This window comes from Capricornis sumatraensis, chromosome 11, assembly GCF_032405125.1.
Source record: "Capricornis sumatraensis isolate serow.1 chromosome 11, serow.2, whole genome shotgun sequence".
NCBI classification, from domain to species: Eukaryota; Metazoa; Chordata; class Mammalia; order Artiodactyla; family Bovidae; genus Capricornis; species Capricornis sumatraensis.
Window position 1 is genome coordinate 67,539,896 of NC_091079.1, and position 20,072 is coordinate 67,559,967.

At 37.6% G+C, this 20,072-nt stretch overlaps 1 non-coding gene across 1 annotated transcript; it reads right to left on the reverse strand.

Annotated features, from left to right (window-relative positions):
- Positions 1-3,689: 3,689 nt before the first annotated feature.
- TRNAC-GCA (transfer RNA cysteine (anticodon GCA)) lies at positions 3,690-3,761 on the reverse strand. The gene has a single exon. It is a non-coding gene; the product is annotated as a tRNA-Cys (tRNA).
- Between the last annotated feature and the right edge of the window lie 16,311 nt (positions 3,762-20,072).

Sequence of the window (20,072 nt, forward strand, 5' to 3'; positions counted from 1 at the left end):
CTATGGTGCTGAAAATAAAGACAAAAAGTTAAGCAAGCATGGATTTGCTCCTGCAGGAGAGAAGGAAGCCTGCATATATCTCATAAAATTTCTTTTTAAGTAGATACTCATTTCTTATTTATCTCAAAGGAACATAAAAGAGAACTTGACATTCATATTGGAATTAGCTGTCTCTTTAGAACTACATGAATACTTAGAAGCTCTTGAATTGGAAACCGCACTTAACCTATCAGAGATTCAGAGAGGTGGTGAATTTTTTCGCTTAAAATTAAGATAGGTGTGAAAACTTTGCACAGCTCCGTTTTACTGTCTGAATTACATTGTTTTTGACCAATCACTATGACAAGAAATCAAGTGTTTGCATCTGGAAATGAGAGAGATATGTGAAAAGTATATCAGTATTCAATGTCTTAAGGTTTCTCTTAAGCCTTAAAGTGAAAGTGAAGTCGCTCAGTTGTGTCCGACTCTGTGCAACATCATGGACTGTAGTCTGCCAGGCTCCTCTGTCCAGGGGATTTTCCAGCCAAGAATACTGGACTGGGTTGCCAAAGGAGTGTCTAACTTTCCTTGTATTGGTGGCAGTTGTAGAGGCATTGATGTAATTTTCTTTCATTTGAGAATTACCTTTTTCTTATACACCTACATAACAGAACTTGAGCATGTAAACTATGATTTATAAATATGTAATTGGTAGCACACCTCAGCATGAACTATAAGATTCTTTAAGAAGCATTATATAATAATAAATGACTCCTATTAAAATGTCTAATTAGTTTTAAGTATTTAACCAGCATTAACAGAGAGATTCAAAACCCAGCCTACCTAGACTGCATATTAGCTTATAATGACTTAGGAGTAATCAGCTTTCCCAGATGGCTTCACAAGAAGAGAGGAAATAAAAATAAAACAGTTTAAGAACCAGGTAACTAATTATACACAGATTATTTGTAAACAGCTTCTCTCCTTTGAACAAAAGAAATAAGCTTAGCTGAGATGAACTGAAGCTCTCACTGCCAGACCTGCAACAGCACCATTTTTGTAGAATAGTCCTATGTTATGGATGAAGTGATAAGACACCAACCATTCTGGGCAATGATTGAAAAACAAGCTGATATTTGCTGTAGCAGAGGGGCAGCTGCTGGGATAGAGTTTTTTTTTTTTGAGGACAGAGGCCTTTGTCTGAATTCTGAGTGAGATGCTAGATCGCAAACAACTGCCTTCTTCCCCGTGTCCTTTCTAGTAGCTACAGCTTTTCAAGGAGGTCTTTGCTTCTGTCATTCTTTCCTGATTTGCAGGGTTCTTGGAATCCATAATACACGCAATTGGAGAAATCATCTTGAAAATTTGCTGCCGTGTTTCATATCTTCCTTGGCAATGGTCTTTATTCCAAAGTTATTTCTGGAAGAAAATTACACCTGTTTGCTCTGAAGCTAGTTGTATATTCTGAGTGGTTTTGTTTCTCATCATCATTTTATTAATTGATGTTTTTGAGTGGTCAGTAGTGGCTATTGTATGTCAGGTATGAGTTAGTACTTGACCTTGGTTCTCATTTATACATCACAAAAGCCCTATAAAGTCAATATTACTATCCACATTTCAGAGATAAGAAGATTCAGCCTTGCAGAGGTTAAGAATTTATGCAAGTTAAACAGCTAGTAAGTGTGAAAGCAGGAATGAATCCCTGTCTGCCTAACTCCTGTGCACTCTTCTCTTGATCATTATACTACAGAAGAGAAAATATGAAATTTCATGATACTTACCTATATGAAAAAAGAAAAAATTGGCTGCATACCAAAGAGTTAAAATGACTCTCCTTTCATTGTGGCCAGAATCTCATTGTAATCAGAAATCATGTTTGTTTTCCTCCAAAATTTGGTTCACAGAGTTGCTTTGTGGTGATTATGGATTTCCTTATCCAAACCAGGTTCATGAGGCTTCCCTGGTGGCTCAGATAGTAAAAATCTGCCTTCAGGAGAACTGGGTTAGATCCCTCGGTTGGGAAGATCCCCTGGAGAAGGAAATGGCTAACAACTCCAATATTTTTGCCTGGAGAATTTCATGGACAGAGGAGCCTAGTGGGCTACCTTTGGTGTCACAAAGAGTTGGACACGACTGAGGGACTAACACACACACACACACACACACACACACACACACACACACACACCACACCACACCACACACACACAATCTGGATCTTAAGTGATGTCTTATTTACCTGAAACTCCTTCCAAAGGAAAACTTTTGCAGTGCAGTTTTGGAAGAGGTCTTCTTCCACATACAATTGATTCTGCTGGGCACTGAGACTCACAAAGTGCACAATAATGATCTAGAACTATAAAAGTCTTTTAGGCATACGTGCCCGACTTTGCACTCCAGCTCTGCATTACAGAACAATGTGCTTAAGTAAAATTCAGTTTACTCAGTCTGGAAAATTCTAAGTGGAAATTAATGTGTATATATAATGGAGCGTGGGATGGCTTTTTTTCCCCACCAATTTCATTTTCACCTTTATTCTTCCCCCACACTGTTCTTTCACATTTCTTATCTCCTTCATTCTCATCTTCATTTTTTTTTCTTCTTATCTTTGATTTGATACCAGGGGAAGGCAGGAAAAATGGTTTCTGGATTCTCTGGAAGTAATTCTAATTTACTACTGTTCAACTACTTTTGGCTTCCCTGGTGGTTCATCAGTAAAGAATCTGCCTGCCGATGCAGAAGACTCAGGTTCGATCCCTGTGCTGGAAAAATCCCCTGGAGAAGGGAATGGCTACCCACCCTAGTATTCTTGTCTGGGAAATCACATGGACAGAGGAGCCTGGCAGGCTACAGTCCATGAAGTTGCAAAAGAGTTGGACACAACTTAGTGACTAAACAACAGTGAATTTAACTACTTATGATAGTCTCATAGCATAACCTGCCTGGGAATTTTCATCTCTATAGTTTTGATAGATAATAGATACCTGAAAAATAGCCCACAAATTGCATCTGTTAAAAACAGATCCAACATTCCACATTGTTGCTTCTTTTGTCATTTTTTTCCTGCTAACAAAATTGCATGAGAGCAATTTTCACTTCATTTGTGCTTTTTGTGGAATGATCATAATGAGAATTAGAATGTTCTTTGGCCTCATAAATTTTCCCAAGGCATTCCTTAATGTCTCACTGTGCTAGCTGTATTCTTTTGAATTATCTAGCATGTGACTATCTTTTGTCCTATTCTCTCTCTCAGTTGATAACTGGTAAGGATAGATCCAAGTTGTGTGGAACCAGTTAAGAAAAATAATACAAAATTATAAAAATAAAATATTTCATTTTATAAACGTGCACATGCTCAATCATGTCTGACTCTTTGCGACCCCATGGACTGTAGCCCACCAGGCTCCTCTCTCCATGGAATTCTCCAGGCAAGAATATGGAGTGCATTGCCATTTCCTTCTCCAGGGATCTTCCCAACCCCAAAATCAAACCTGCATGCGTCTACTGTATTGCCAGGCAGATTCTTTACCACTGTGCCACCTGGGAAGCCAATTTCATAAATACATGTATGAAGTGAACAGAAGTGAAGTTGCTCAGTCATGTCCAACTCTTTGTAACCCCATGGACTGTAGCCTACCAGGCTCCTCTGTCCCTGGGACTCTCCAGGCAAGAATATTGGAATGGGTTGCCATTTCCTTCTCCAGGAGATCTTCCCAACCCAGGGATCGAACCTGGGTCTCCTGCATTGCAGGCAGATGCTTTACCATCTGAGCCACCAGGGAAGCCTATATATATATATATATATATATATATATATATATATATATATATATAAACAATGAATACTTATTTAGATTTAGCAAAGGAATCACAATAAATTATAAATTATAAAATCTGACAAGTATCTCAAACATCATAAAATCCAGAAAAGTAACAAAATATATTTGTTAAATAACTAGTTGACATGTATCTATAATACTTTTTTTTTTACATTTTTGTCTGCATACTTTGAATTGCCTCTTTATTTGACAATGATTTTATGTCTTCTGTAGTGAATGTATTTGAATCTTTCCTCTAGCATGACAGATTGTTCTTTTTTATTGATTGTTTAGATTTTGTTTCAACTCCACTACTTTATACTGCTAATGTCAAATACCTTTTTAGGATATATGTTAAATTTTAGAAAAACTTCTAACAAATTTTCTCTCACATATAAGCTGTAAGTTTTAAATAATTTTCCATAGACTAGCTTATGGCTCCAACCAGCTGTTTTTATTTGGGACTCTTTGCCCTGTATTATCAAATATTTTAATAAATATTTTAATAAAACTTTGAAGTGCACATATTAAGTGAAATTTCCTGACTTTCAAATGTTTCCATGGGTAAACAAAATTTATCTATTGGTTTACCCACAGGAAAATAAAGACATCACGTTTTTATTTAATTTTTGTATTATTTTTATTTCTGGCATTTGGAGTTCTCTTATTTTTTTATACCTAGATAATAACAATTTTTCTAGAAAAATATATTACTTTGTACCAGTATATAATTTATAATGCTCACATTGTCATTTTATACATTTATAATACTTATATTTTGATGTCAAGAAGCAAATGTAGTGAGGATGTCAAAGGGTGAAACATTATTAAGTTGGAATATGACCTGTATAATCAGTTACAGGAAAGGACACAGCTGGAGAAGAGCAGAGTGAAGCCTTATAAAACACGAAGCAAGAGCAAGGTTCCTATTTACCTATGTCTGAGAACAGTACTAGAATTCTTCATTCACTTATGAAAAAACTATTCTTAGCAAACCAAAAGGAAGGTCATTAACATGATAAAGTATATCGACCAAAAATTGAATACCAAACCACATACTGAATGGTAAAATACTGAAAGCTTCTCCCTGGCATTAAGAAGCAAGTAAGTATATTTTCTATCAGCTTTTCTAGTCAACACTCTATGACAGTTTTTCAAGTAGGAGGCCCATTCAATTCCCTTTGCTCATTCCTTTCCAGTTTCCCTTCTGTTTATTCTGAAGCTACTATGGGGACATATTGGCTACACTCTCTCAGGGTTCCCTAAAAGCTTTCATTTGAAAAAAGACCTTCTCAACCCAAAAGACAAAAATTTTCAAAACTCCTGCTCTAGTTGCTGTTATTATAATGCATAGATTTTCCATTGAGACTAATTTCTCCAGTTTTTTGTATTTTCTTTACTGAATCTTTCCCTCTTTCTACATCCCTCTTAAATTTTAGTAATCAAATGCTCTATTAACACCCAAGTAATTCCAGAAACCAATACAATTCAAAAACTATGTATTTTGATGTTACTTTGAAAATAATAATACTGTCTTCTTAATATTATATATAGCCTACCCACTGCAGTTTCCATCTTTTTCTTTTAGTTTTAATAAAGGATGATATATAAATGATAATTGAAACGTCTTCATTCTGTGCATTCCCTAGTTATCTGCTGCTGCATAAAAAATTACCCAAAAATGTAGCAGCTAAAAACAACAGACACTAATTAGGTCATAGTTTCTGTGGGTTAGGAATTCAGAAGTGGTTTGGCTGGGTAGTTCTCATGAGACTGCAGTCTGGGTGTTGGTTTGGGCTGTAGTCACCTAAGGACTTGACTAAACCCAAAGGTCTGCTCCTAGAATCCCTCTCATGACTGTTAGCTTTGGGCCTCAGTTCCTTGAGGGTCTCTTCAACACAGGGCAGCTGGTTCCCCCAAAGCCACTGATCCAAGAAAGAAAGCAAAAGTGGAAAACCAGAGGAAGCTTACGACCTAGTCTTAGAAGAGACATGACAACATTATTGCTGTACCCTTTCAGTCACACACCAACGCTAGTATGATTTAGGAGGAAACGGCACAAAAACCTGGATACCAGGTTGCCTACTGCACCTGACAAAGGGAATCCCATTCATATTTCATCTTAAATGCTTATTTTGTCTTGGAAACAGTTAATGAAAACTAAACAAAATGAACCCCAAAAGTTTGTTATAATGTATATCTTAGTCAGTGAACCATTTTCATAAATTTTTAACAATGATTTCCAAGTTAGTAAAATAGAGCAATGCTTACATTTAAATATGTGTCTAAGTGTATCTAGCCAATTTTTAAAATATTTTTTTTACGTGGAAGGATTTGATATCAGATTCCAAGTAATTTATTTTTGCTTGACATTAAAAGAGAAACGGATGAAAGTTTCATATTCTTTCAGAATAAGTAAAATCTGTAGTAGATGGTATGCAAAATTTTGTCACTTTGCAATCCAAATGAAACAAACAACATCCAGATTTATTTTGAGTGAGTTAACTCAACCTCAGCTTATAGTCCAGCTACTGACTCGGGAATAATTAAGTGCTAATCACATGGGTGTGCTATTTTGTGAGGCAGTAAACCAGTTTCCTGAGTGGATAAACAAGGAGGTTGAAAGCCAAGGAGCTTAACCTATCAAGGAACTGCAATTTTCTTGTAGAAAAAGAGCAGACTTACCTGTTTTTGCTATTAGAATAAGAGTGAGAATTGCCCAAAAGTGAAAGAATCAGTCATTTCAAAACTGGCTAAGGAGAGTGAGTATTGCTGAATGTGGAAAAGTATTTCATATGCCCATAGTCTTGACTTTGAGTGAATTCAACAATAAATATATTTGTCTACTTGTCAAATACTTTCTATCTATAAATCATCTTTCATACAGATACTTAGACTCATGAGTGCTAAGGGTGAAATGAGCTAGAGAGTTCATCTGGTCTACCACCATGTCCCCATCCCGATATGCACTAAGAATTTTATAGATGAGCAAAACAAGATTCCCAGAGTTTAAGTAACTTGTCCAAAGTCATATATACAACATAACGTATACACACTATTATGTAATAAAATAGGTAAACAACAAGGACCTACTTTGTATGGCACAGGGAGCTATACTCAATGTTATATAATAATCTAAGAGAAATGAATTTGGAAAAGAATATATACATGTAGATATCACTTTAGTGTATACTGACACCTGACACAACATTGTAAATCAACCATGCTTCAATTTTAAATAACAACATAGCATCCTCCCTCAACCATAAAAAAACAGAGTTATTAAAATTCAGATTCTGGGTTCCAATTGACTTGAAATTGAATCTTAGTTACGCACATGCTCCTTGATGCTGGGAAGTTTAAACTCTGTGCATTTGTTCATTGGTAAATCAAGAAAATAATCCTACTGAATTCATAATTTCTATAAATATGGGGCAGGCAGTGGGGCTACACTGACCTCAGAGCATTCTTGTCCATGAAGGAGATGAGGGAAAGCATTATGAGAATACAGACCCCAAATGTAATTTGCCACAGGTAGGCACAGATGTGCCACAGGTAGTCACTGTGCATAGAAAATGGGAAGCAGTGATGGAGGAGAAAGCACAGCCTGTACATGCAAAAATCTAGAGATGACAGTGAGCATGACGTGGCAAGGAATGGCAACACTGAATGAGGTCGGAGTATACATGGTGACCTGAAGGGTAATGAATAACTGAGAAAATTAATGTAGGGTTTTAGCATGGTGTTTAGCCATACTGGACAATCGGTAAATGATAGTTGCTGTCACTAATTTTAATATAGTTATTATTTAATACTAAAATTACACTTGGAAATCCAAATTCCCAGTTGAACTTAGTTCTGATTTTTCCAGTGTCTTTTAAAAAAAATGTATCAGTGATTTACTGGTGAGGTTTTTCCCAGTGCAGGAGATGTAAGAGATGGTGGGTTTGATCCCTGGGTTGGGAAGATCCCCTAGAGGAGAGTATGGCAACCCCCTCCAGTATTCTTGCCTGGAGAATCCCATGGGCAGAGGAGCCTGGTAGATTCCAGTTCATAGGGTTTCAAAGAGTCATACACAACCGAAGCAACTTAGCACACATGCATGCTACTTTTAATCATGTCAGGAAGGGGTTAGTCCTATGTGGAATAAGTAGGACATTTTGCCAGCAGGTACTTTTAAAATGATGTATTTGGAGTTCCACAAAAAAAGAAGAGAGAAAGAAAAGAAAGGAAAGTCAAGAGAAAGAAAATGAATATAGAGGCACAAATCCATCTTCATTAGGTGAAACGAATGAACAAATAAAACAACACACACCCAAGGAGTTGTATGTTGGAAATAATCATGTCCAGGACAGAATGTTACTGCCATGTTCAGAAACACTTCTGGTGATTCCATACCACCCCACCCGCCCCAAACACACACATTATTGTGTATTAAACTATTTTGTGTGAGAAAAGTTCCCTAATTTAATCTATACTTTAGCCCTATGAATTTACTACTATTATCATCTTCATTTTTTCAAACAAAACGCCCAAGATTCAAATTCTGAAGGATTTTGTGAAAAATAACATAACTCTTGTGAGAATTCCCATCCAGGATCCTCAAGCTCCAGAGTCTCTCTTTCTTCCATTTACCTCCTTTGGATATTGAGGTTAGTGAGGAAAGAACTGTTTTGTAGTTGGGAAACTGACCTTCAGAGTCAATTTGATGACTTGTGCAAGGTCCCAAAACAACTGGTGAAGTGAGGGCTTGATGAAAGTCATCTGAGTCTTAGTCCAGTTTATACATAGTATTTGGATGCTGAGAATGTTAAAAATCCAATGAGTTACTCTATCACTTTCAACAGACTAGCATAATTTATCAATTCATTTTTTCTCAGATAGTCTCAGTAAATTAACAGAAATATTTTTACACAAACCAAAGGAAGAGGATTCATTTCAATGCCGCAGCAGAAATACTGAAGGAGTGCTTGTATGCAAATATAGTGTATGCTCCATAACCAGAAGCAGAAACTGAAGATTTATAGAAAACTTAGCTAACTGTGTGATGATTAAACATATGAACTTGGGAATGTGAGCCGCCTGAGGTGACATTCTGGTCTGCCTTTTAGAACTGTATGACTGTATCTGTTTGCTTATGCTCAAAATAATTATAAAATAATATCCATATCAAAGGATTGTGTTGAGGACCAAATAAGATTTTGAATAGTAAGTACTCACCAGTTATTAGCCAATATTATTTAGTAACTGTTTCAACCAGAGTTTATTTGACTCCTGCTTTTTGGTGGCTTTTGATGATGAAAGGTGTTTTTTGGAGATGTCTTGACAATGTGCTTCGTGCATCTTCCATTTTAGTTGTAAGGGAAACAATTACTATAGACTCTTTTGAGACAGTTTGTACATATGTCTTCCTTTCACCCTTTAGAATCATAGATATTTGGGGATGTCAGGGAAACTTAAAAAATAATCTGTTACTATTCTTTTATTTACAAGAAAGTAGCTTATGAAGTTTAGAGTGTAAAACCTTGCCCAGAGTCATACAGAGCCTGACAGAGCTGGGACAGGAACCCAGTTCTTGCACCCTTGTTCTATGTTCTCTTCCAACAATTATTCCTGTATTATTATTATGCCTATAAAATGTGTCCAGCTTACTTATCTCTCCAGTCTATACTTTTGGTTTCAACAAAATGCAATAGAGCAGAAACATCTAAAAAAAAAAAAGAAAAGAAACATCTCTTTTTATTGCTGTGATAGATGGTAAAGGTAACTCACATTTTAGAATTGTCCCCTTTTTTGATTTTGGCTAGCCAGTCCTTTAAGCTAAATACATATATCGATAGTAGGTTTGCCTAGGGGAGATTTAGTTCATTCTAATTGGCCAAACACGTTCAATTTATTCCTACTAAACAGGCCTTTGATATGCAGAGATTTATTGCTCCTTTTTTTTCCATCTAGAAGATAAATACAGTCTGAGATCAGAAGAGGCTTCTTGTAAACCCAAGAAGGTTCCCAGATTGATGAGTTTTTAGTTGTCCTAACTTGTACTGGGCTTAACTCTGACCCACTCAGTGTGTTTCAAATACATCTTATTTTATTTTTACATCTTTCTTTGGGTGACTGACCTGTGTCTCTGCTTGTTTCTTCACTAATTTGTATTAACTACAGATTGTTTAAACGAAAGGATTAAGTGGGGAGTCTGTGTTGCTTAACAAAATTTGCCAGAAACTGGGTAGGCCAGCTTGCCTCTGTTCACGGAAAGCATGAGTGTTTTACAGTTCATTCTGGGAAAACTTATGAACCCATACAAAAGAACTGCTTGCTGTCTTGGACTTTGGACACCACAAAGGCCTATTCAATTAGAGCTTCCATTCAGTCATAACTGAAAACAGTGTTGGGTGAGAATATGCTCATTTGCAAATGAGTAGTTGGGTAATAGTCTCTTGATAATCCCTTCTTGATCAGCTCTGTATGTGCCCCATTTTTAAATTTCTTTCTTTATTATTTTGTTTTATTCATAAAGTCTAATTATAATTCAGTCCCATGCTAACAGAGATCTTTTGAAGAATCCTTTTTCTCCCCCAAGGGTCTTGACCAATTGGGTTTGTGCTATCCTCTACACCCATTTTATATTTAATGTTGCATTTCCATAGCTGCTTCATGTCCCCATCTTCCCTTGAATGATATGACCTAGAAAAGACTCCAAATAGTGAATTATTACCTCTCCCTCCCAAATACTTAAGTTCTAACTAATGTGGACTCTGGTGAAGACAAGTACAGTCACCAAGACCTAACTCTATCTCTCCAACTTCACCTCTACTCCATATAAATTAGCATATACCCTACTTCAGATCATGAGACCTTCACTAAAGCTGTTATTCATCTGCACAACAAATCAGGCATTTGCTTTGTACACAGCATCATGAAAGCAAAGATCAACAAAACATGATCCATTTAACCAAGGAGACACATAGCTTACTAAGAAAGGAGATAAGGCTGGAGGAATCTGAACGTCCACAGATGTTTGCAACACACATCACAAGTGTAGTCGATTTGCATGTACCACCCACTTCTTTGGTAAATGTCATTTCTGCTCAGTTCTGAATCCCTGCTGGGCAAAATGTGAAGAGTTAATCCTGATGTGATCTCTGATGAAAATGCTAACCCATACCAGATCACAAAAGATTTCTACATTTATTCTGGGAAGATCGTATCATTAGAAATGTTTGTAAATTTGCCAAGTGTTTTGCAAATGACACATACCATTCTTTTCATGAAGTGAGCTTCTTGTTTAGTTGCTAAGTCATGTCTGACTCTCTTGCAACCCCATGGACTATAGACTGCCCAGTTCCTCTGTCCATGGGATTTTCCAGGCAAGAAGACTGGAGTGGGTTGCCACTTCTTTCTCCAGTGGATCTTCCTGACCCACGGATAGAACGAATGTCTCTAACATTGGCAGGCAGATTCTTTACTGCTGAGTCACCAGGGAAGCCCAAAGTGAGCTCAGCTCAGTTTAGTCACTCAGTCATGTCCGACTCTTTGCGACCCCATGAATTGCAGCACACCAGGCCTCCCTGTCCATCACCAACTCCCAGAGTTCACTCAGACTCATGTCCATCGAGTCAGTGATGCCATCCAGCCATCTCATCCTCGGTCGTCCCCTTCTCCTCCTGCCCCCAATCCCTCCCAGCAGCAGAGTCTTTTCCAATGAGTCAGCTCTTCGCATGAGTTGGCCCAAGTACTGAAGTTTCAGCTTTAGCATCATTCCTTCCAAAGAAATGCTGATCTCCTTCAGAATGGACTGGTTGGATCTCCTTGCAGTCCAAGGGACTCTCAAGAGTCTTCTCCAACACCACAGTTCAAAAGCATCAGTTCTCTAGCAATTAGCCTTCTTCACAGTCCAACTCTCATATCCATACATGACTACTGGAAAAACCATAGCCTTGACTAGATAGACCTTAGTCGGCAAAGTAATGTCTCCGCTTTTGAATATGCTATCTAGGTTGGTCATAACTTTTCTTCCAAGGAGTAAGTGTCTTTTAATTTCATGGCTGCAATCACCATCTGCAGTGATTTTGGAGCCCCCAAAACTAAAGTCTGACACTGTTTCCACTGTTTCCCCATCTGTTTCCCATGAAGTGAGGGACCAGATGCCATGATCTTCATTTTCTGAATGTTGAGCTTTAAGCCAACTTTTTCACTCTCCTCTTTCACTTTCATCAAGAGGCTTTTTAGCTCCTCTTCACTTTCTGCCACAAGGGTGGTGTCATCTGCATATCTGAGGTTATTGATCTTTCTCCCGGCAATCTTGATTCCAGCTTGTGTTTCTTCCAGTCCAGCGTTTCTCATGATGTACTCTGCATATAAGTTAAATAAGCAGGGTGACAATATACAGCCTTGACATACTCCTTTTCCTATTTGGAACCAGTCTGTTGTTCCATGTCCAGTTCTAACTGTTGCTTCCTGATCTGCATACAGATTTCTCAAGAGGCAGGTCAGGTGGTCTGGTATTCCTTTCTCTCTCAGAATTTTCCACAGTTTATTGTGATCCACACAGTCAAAGTGAGCTCAGATGAGTATAAAACAGGAGAAACAGTTAAAGAACTATTGAAACAACTGTGGATACTGAGCCTTTTTTGTTTCCTTTCTTAGCAAATGTGAGTTTGTATATTTCAAGGAAGATAATATAAGGTATAACTTTACAAAGTGTTGCTAAAGGCTGAGTAGGGCTCAAGGATTGACTAATACACAAAATTAACCTTGCTTTAGCTTTTTTTGTGAAACTGATAGTTGTTTTTACACATTGAGTTCTATAAGAGAATTTAAATTATTATCTCTGAATCCATTTCCTTATTCTCTTTATTTAAGATATTATTAATTCAACCAGTAAGAATGTATTTTCCCAAGTGAGATCAACAACCATGCCAGGAAAGAGTTCAAATGTCTAACTGTTAGGCATAAATTAAATTAAATCTATCTCACAATGACCAAGGTCATTTTTAAAGAGAAAACAATGTTTCTAGAATCTAGAATCCCTCAAATTTTCATTGGATGTTCTTTTTTCCCTAGTATGTACTTTAAAAAATTATATTCTTAGATCCTAAAATCCCAATACCAGGATGTTTTAAGCAGGTTTAGACTAATCAAACACTAAGTTGAGATAGTTAAGAACATATTTTCATAAGTGTATTTCTAGCAAAATTTTTCTTATTATTTCATTTCCTCAAATTTAGCTTTTACCCAAAATAAGATGACCATGTTTTAGAAATATGAAGATTGGGAGATGAGGCAATATGCTTCTTATAATTTCTTATAGCCCTTCCCCTTCACATGTACAACTCAGGCAAAGATTTCTATTTTCGGGGGGTCCAATGACCCCAACAGGAAAATTTGCTATTGCATATTAAAGCAAGGATATTTAGACAATTTATATCTTTTAACATCTTTCCAGAAATGGTATGGAACTAAGACAAGCAGAAGATAGAGGTGGCAAAAATACACAGAAGAACTGTGCAAAAAAGATCTTCATGACCCAGATAATCACGATGGTGTGATCACTCATCTAGAGCCAGACATCCTAGAATGTGAAGTCAAGTGGGCCGTAGGAAGCATCACTATGAACAAAGCTAGTGAAGGTGATGGAATTCCAGTTGAGCTATTTCAAATCCTAAACGATGATGCTGTGAAAGTGCTGCACTCAATATGCCAGCAAATTTGGAAAACTCAGCAGTGGCCACAGGACAGGAAAATGTGAGTTTTCATTCCAATCCCAAAGAAAGGCAATGCCAAAGAATGCTAAAACTACCACACAATTGCACTCATCTCACATACTATTAAAGTAATGCTCAAAATTTTCCAGGCCAGTCTTCAGCAATACATGAACCATGAACTTCTAGATGTTCAAACTGGTTTTAGAAAAGGCAGAGGAGGCAGATATCAAATTGCCAACATCCGCAGATCATGGAAAAAGTAAGAGAGCTCAAGAAAAACACCTATCTCTGCTTTATTGACTGTGCCAAAGCCTTTGACTGTGTGGATCACAATAATCTGTGGAAAGGTCTTCAAGAGATGGGAATACCAGAGCACCTGACCTGCCTCTTGAGATGGTGAGGAAGCAACAGTTAGAATCGAACATGGAACAACAGACTGGTTCCAAACAGGAAAAGGAGTATGTCAAGGCTGTATATTGTCACCCTGCTTATTCAACTTATATGCAGAGTACATCATGAGAAAAGCTGGGCTGGAGGAAGCACAAGCTGGAATCAAGATTGCCGGAAGAAAGATCAATAACCTCAGATATGCAGATGACACCACCCTTATGGCAGAAAGTGAAGAAGTAAAGAGCCTCTTGATGAAAGTGAAAGAGGAGAGTGAAAAAGTTGGCTTAAAGTTCAACTTTCAGAAAACTAAGATCATGGCAACCAGTCCCATCACTTCATGGCAAATAGATGGGGAAACAGTGGACACAGTGGCTGACTTTATTTTTGGGGGGCTCCAAAATCACTGCAGATGGTGATTGCAGCCATGAAATTAAAAGATACTTACTCCTTGGAAGGAAAGTTATGACCAACCTAGAGAGCATATTAAAACCAGAGACATTACTTGTCAACAAAGGTCCATCTAGTCAAGGCTATGGTTTTTCCAGTAGTCAAATATGGATGTGAGAGTTGGACTGTAAAGAAAGCTGAGTGCAGAAGAATTGATGCTTTTGAACTGTGGTGTTGGAGAAGACTCTTGAGAGCCCCTTGGACTGAAAGGAGAGCCAAGCAGTCCATCCTTAAGGAGATCAGTCCTGGGTGTTCATTGGAAGGACTGATGCTGAAGCTGAAACTCCAATAGTTTGGCCACCTGATGCAAAGAGAGCTGACTCATTTGAAAAGACCGTGATGCTGGGAAAGATTGAGGGCGGGAGGAGAAAGGGATGACAGAGGATGAGATGGGTGGATGGCATCACTGACTCAATGGACATGAGTTTGGGTGGACTCCAGGAGTTGGTGTTGGACAGGGACGCCTGGTATGCTGCAGTTCATGGGGTTGCAAAGAGTCAGATTCAACTGAGCAACTGAACTGAACTGAACTGAACATCTTTCAGCACAGTGGGTTTTTAAACAATGTCATAGTTACTGGAACTGATGTTGTTCAGTTACCAAGTTGTGTGTGCCTGAGGGTCTTTTCCAGTGAGTTGACTCTTTGCATCAGTTGGCCAAAATATTGGAGCTTCAGCTTCGGTATCAATCCTCCAGTGAATATTCAGGGTTGATTTCCTTTAAGGTTGACTGGTTTGGTCTCCTTTCTATCTAAGGCACTCTCTAGAGCCTTCTCCAGAACCACAATTCTGATGAGGAACAGAAAAATGAAATATGGATTAAATCTTCTAAGTAACTTTATGAATCCTTTTCACACTGAAAGAAAAATTAGCAAATGGTTTCTGAATTGCTTCTAATTCGTCAAACATTGAGGAGCACTTGTGATTAATTTTGTTGTACATTTTACGTAGCATGAATAGGAATTTGAAAATTGATTTGAGTTTTGCTTCTAAAAGCTTTCTAGATGAGCTGGTAATCAGGGCATTTATTGATGAATCTTAGTAGTAAATGATGGTAACCCAACTTGATCCAGCTAAGGTGTAAAGATTTACTCACTCATCTGATCAAAGTGCAGGCAGAGCCTATATTTGTCTTAGGGCCACTGGCAAAATTTCCTCATAATTTCAGGCTTATGTTTTGAAAAGCAATGCAGTAAATATTTGATATAATGATTGTGGGGATGATTTTCCAGGTGAGTACATATTTCAAAAAGGATCAAATTACATACTATAAATATGTGCAGTTTAATCTATTTTTATTGTATCTCAACATTTATCAAAAGGAAGGGGAAAATGAAAGAAGAAAGGGAGGGAAGGAGGGAGAGAAGGAAGAAAGGAAAGAAGGAGAGAAGGAAAAAAAGAAAGAAGAAAAAAAAAGAAAAATAGGGAAGGTCTAAAAATATTATTTCCCAGTTTTGCTCTCCGAAGAGACTGAGTTCTGCATCTTTTGGGCAAAATCCCAAGAGCTCTAACTTTTCTAGCTTTGGTCAAGAGCCACTGCTAGCCCATTATTGTGATCAGCCATGTGAAGTCCTTGAGAAGACAACCACTCCAATTCCACCCTCATGGTTATGAAAACGTTTCCTCATCCTCTTCCCCACTCCCCCAAAATGGAAAGTGCTATTATGACCAGAAAAAATAATATTGGTGCCTCATGTTTGAATCTATGATGTTCATAGGCAAAATATGCAAATAAATGTCAAGTCAGCAGCATTTGAGATGTTTTACTTAGAGGAAGGTTGGCAAAAATTATACCCTATACTTTTTTCTTTTGATTTATTTTTTAACATCTGTGTGTGACTTAATATCTACACTGGGGGGGTAGGGATAAGCATTCAATTAGCACAATACCTTTTGATTTGTTTCCATTTTCTTTTCCTTGGGAGAGCTCTGAGTCATTAGCTGGTAAAGGCAAAGGCAAAAGAAAAAAAATATAAAAGAGGAGAACTAATTTGTTTAATATCTTGTGAGACAGACACTTTAAGAGTTTTTTGTATGTCATCTCATTTAATGCTGATGACCCTGAGTCTTATTATCTCCATTTTACAAACAGAAACTAAGGTTTGGAGAAGTTAATCCAGTTACCCATATGTAATCAATATAGTAAATGCTAAACCTCTCAAACCTCAAGGTCCATGTTCTTTATTTTATAACTAGCTATTTTCCATTTACAATTGGGCTGTGTAAGTAAAAGAAGGAACAGCGTTTAGGATCTTTATTTAATTTTACAATCGAGTTTGGGAAAACCAAATTAAGATTCTTACTCCTCCTTATAAATAATGTCATCTGTCCCTCTCCTCTCCCATTTCCTTTTTTCTAGACTCCCTTTCTCATTTGACTCTGAGATTCCTTAATTGTAAAGACTTTTTTTTTTTTTTGAGCAAGAGGAAAATTACCTACTAGAATTTCAATGTTTTAAAGTGAATAGAATTAATAGTGAATTTCTGCTCTCTACATTACTATCACTGAGCAATTTATCTATAGGATCACATTTCCTCTGCACAACTCTTGAAATAACTATTATTATCCCAATATCATGTAAGAAACATGCTGCTGCTGCTGCTAAGTTGCTTCAGTCGTGTCCGACTTTGTGCGACCCCACAGACGGCAGCCCACCAGGCTCCCCCGTCCCTGGGATTCTCCAGGCAAGAACACAGGAGTAGGTTGCCATTTCCTTCTCCAATGCATGAAAGTGAAAAGTGAAAGTGAAGTCGCTCAGTCCTGTCCGACTCTTCGCGACCCCATGTACTGCAGCTTACCAGGCTCCTCCGTCCATGGGATTTTCCAGGCGAGAGTAGTGGAGTGGGGTGCCATTGCCTGAGGCCTAGACAATTTATATGCTCATGAATTAATAGCTCCAAATTCAGTTTTATCACTGAAACTCAAATTTGTTCCATCTAATTAACAGAGAATAATTACATGTAATCTGTACCATATGTGAAGGATAGTATTGTCAAAGAGTCTGATGTGTAGACTACTTTAAAAGACTCAGTTTAACAAATAGATAGGAAGCACTGGGCTAGGTCACTGGATAAAAAGAGGATGAAGACATTCTTTACCCTTTCAGTTCAGTTCAGTTCAGTTGCTCAGTCGTGTCCAACTCTTTGCAACCCCATGAACCACAGCATGCCAGGCCTCCCTGTCCATCACGAACTCTTGGAGTTCACCCAAACCCATGTCCATCAAGTCGGTGATGCCATCCAACCATCTCATCCTCTGTCGTCCCCTTCTCCTGTCCTCAATCTTTCCCAGCATCAGGGTCTTTTGCAGTGAGTCAGCTCTTCGCATGAGGTGTCCAAAGTATTAGAGTTTCAGCTTCAACATCAGTCCTTCCAATGAACACCCAAGACTGATTTCCTTTCGGATGGACTGGTTGGATCTCCTTGCAATCCAAGGGACTCTCAAGAGTCTTCTCCAACACCACAGTTCAAAAGCGTCAATTCTTCGGCGCTCAGCTTTCTTCATAGTCCAGCTCTCACATCCATATATGACCACTGGAAAAACCATAGCCTTGACTAGACGGACCTTTGTTGGCAAAGTAATGTCTCTGCTTTTCAATATGCTATCTAGGTTGGTCGTAACTTTCCTTCCAAGGAGTAAGCGTCTTTTAATTTCATGGCTGCAATCACCATCTTTACCCAGAAAAGTAAAGTCAGCCACTGTTTCCACTGTTTCCCCATCTATTTCTCATGAAGTGACGGGATCAGATGCCATGATCTTAGTTTTCTGAAAGTTGAGCTTTAAGCCAACTTTTTCAATCTCCTCTTTCACTTTCATCAAGAGGCTCTTTAGTTCCTCTTCACTTTCTGCCGTAAGAGTGGTGTCATCTGCATATCTGAGGTTATTGATATTTCTCCCAGCAATCTTGATTCCAGGTTGTGCTTCCTCCAGCCTAGCGTTTCTCATGATGTACTCTGCATATAAGTTAAATAAGCAGGGTGACAATACACAGCCTTGACGTACTGCTTTTTCTATTTGGAACTAGTCTGTTGTTCCATGTCCCGTTCTAACTGTTGCTTCCTGACCTGCGTACAGGTTTTACCGTTTAGAAACTCATAATCTTTTGCTTAGAGCAGACTGAGGCTAATTTGAATATATCACCCTCTTTGGGGCTTCCTGAGTGTGGCCCAGTGGGAAAGAATCCTCCTGCAATGCAGGAGACATGGGTCGGGAAGATCCCTTGGAGAAGGAAATGGCAACCCACTCCAGTATTTTTGCCTGGGAAATCACATGGGCACAGGAGCCTGGTGGGCTATAGTCTATGGAGTTGAAAAGAGTCAGACACAACTGAGTGACTAAACAACAACACATTCTTCATATGAGAGGCACAAACAAAAAATGTATAATCTTGAGAATCTCTATTCCGATTGTAAAAATTGTTGTTCAGTTGCTAAGTTATATGACCCCATGGACTGTGCACCAGGCTCCTCTGTCCTTCACTATCTCCCAGAGTTTGCTCCAATTCATGCCCATGGAGTCAGTGATGCAATTTAACAATCTCATCTTCTGCCACCTCCTTCTCCTTTTGTCTTCAATCTGTCCCAGTATCAGGGTCTTTTCCAAAACTATTGTAAAGATACATTTCCAAAAGTATTGTGTAAATACATGTGTATATATCCACTTTCTATTTCTGTTTTGATTTTTAACCTTCTGCTAAACAAAATGTTTTCTGAATTACAAGAGCCCTGGTTTAGCAAATATCTTTGTACTATTCACTTCAAGAGTAAAAGTTTTCCTTATAAAACATTTAAAACATTTTGAAAACCTTCTTTGTGATTCAAACTTTTCTCCTAAATATTTTGTCACTTCACAGTAATTTTTTGTCCTGAAGCACTAATGTTTGTTTAGTATTATATTAACTTACATATTTTTCTATAATTTTGCACAAAAGCTATGTCTTAAATAAAAAAAAAATATGGATTTCAAACAAACAATTTTACCAGAAATGTCTACTCTATTCAACTTGTGACAAATCTGATTAAGGCCTTCTAAGAATTGTATAATTGGTTTCAGAAGGGAAATAATTCTTTATTAATATAAACTAGCAAAAATATTTTTATGATCTCTGCTTGCCCCAGCATGAAAATCAGTTGTAGGCAAAGTTCAGTTGGCTTTGGATGGTCCCCATGTAATTCAGAAAGTTTCCTTGGCACTCAGAATATCTCCTTGGCAGTTTAATTCCACAATTAGAGATTTACTTTTATGGCTTAAGATGTCTTAACTCATATTAAAATGTAAATATAACAGCGAAAGTAATATCATAAACTTTGCCAGTCCAGTGTTTACTTAAGCTAAACATATGCCTATTCTTTGATACTCAGTTGCTTTAGTAGATGTACAACCAACAGAAATGTTTACATATGTTCACAGAACTAAGATGTTCCAATAGCACCACTACTTGTAAGAGCACCAAATGAAAACTACTTAAATAGTTATTGGTAGAACTGGTTTATTCCACAATAGAAAATATAGCAACAAGAATGAATAAACTGTAACTACTTCAGTATCGGTGAATCTCACCAACATAACGCCCAGTGAAAGGAGCTAGATATAAAAAGAGAATATAATCTATGGTTTCATATATATAAAGTTTAAAAGTAAGTCAGAATAATCATGGATGTTAGAAGTCAGGAAAGTGTTTACTCTTTGTGGAGATAGATTAATTACTAGAAGTGGATAAGTGGGGAATTCCT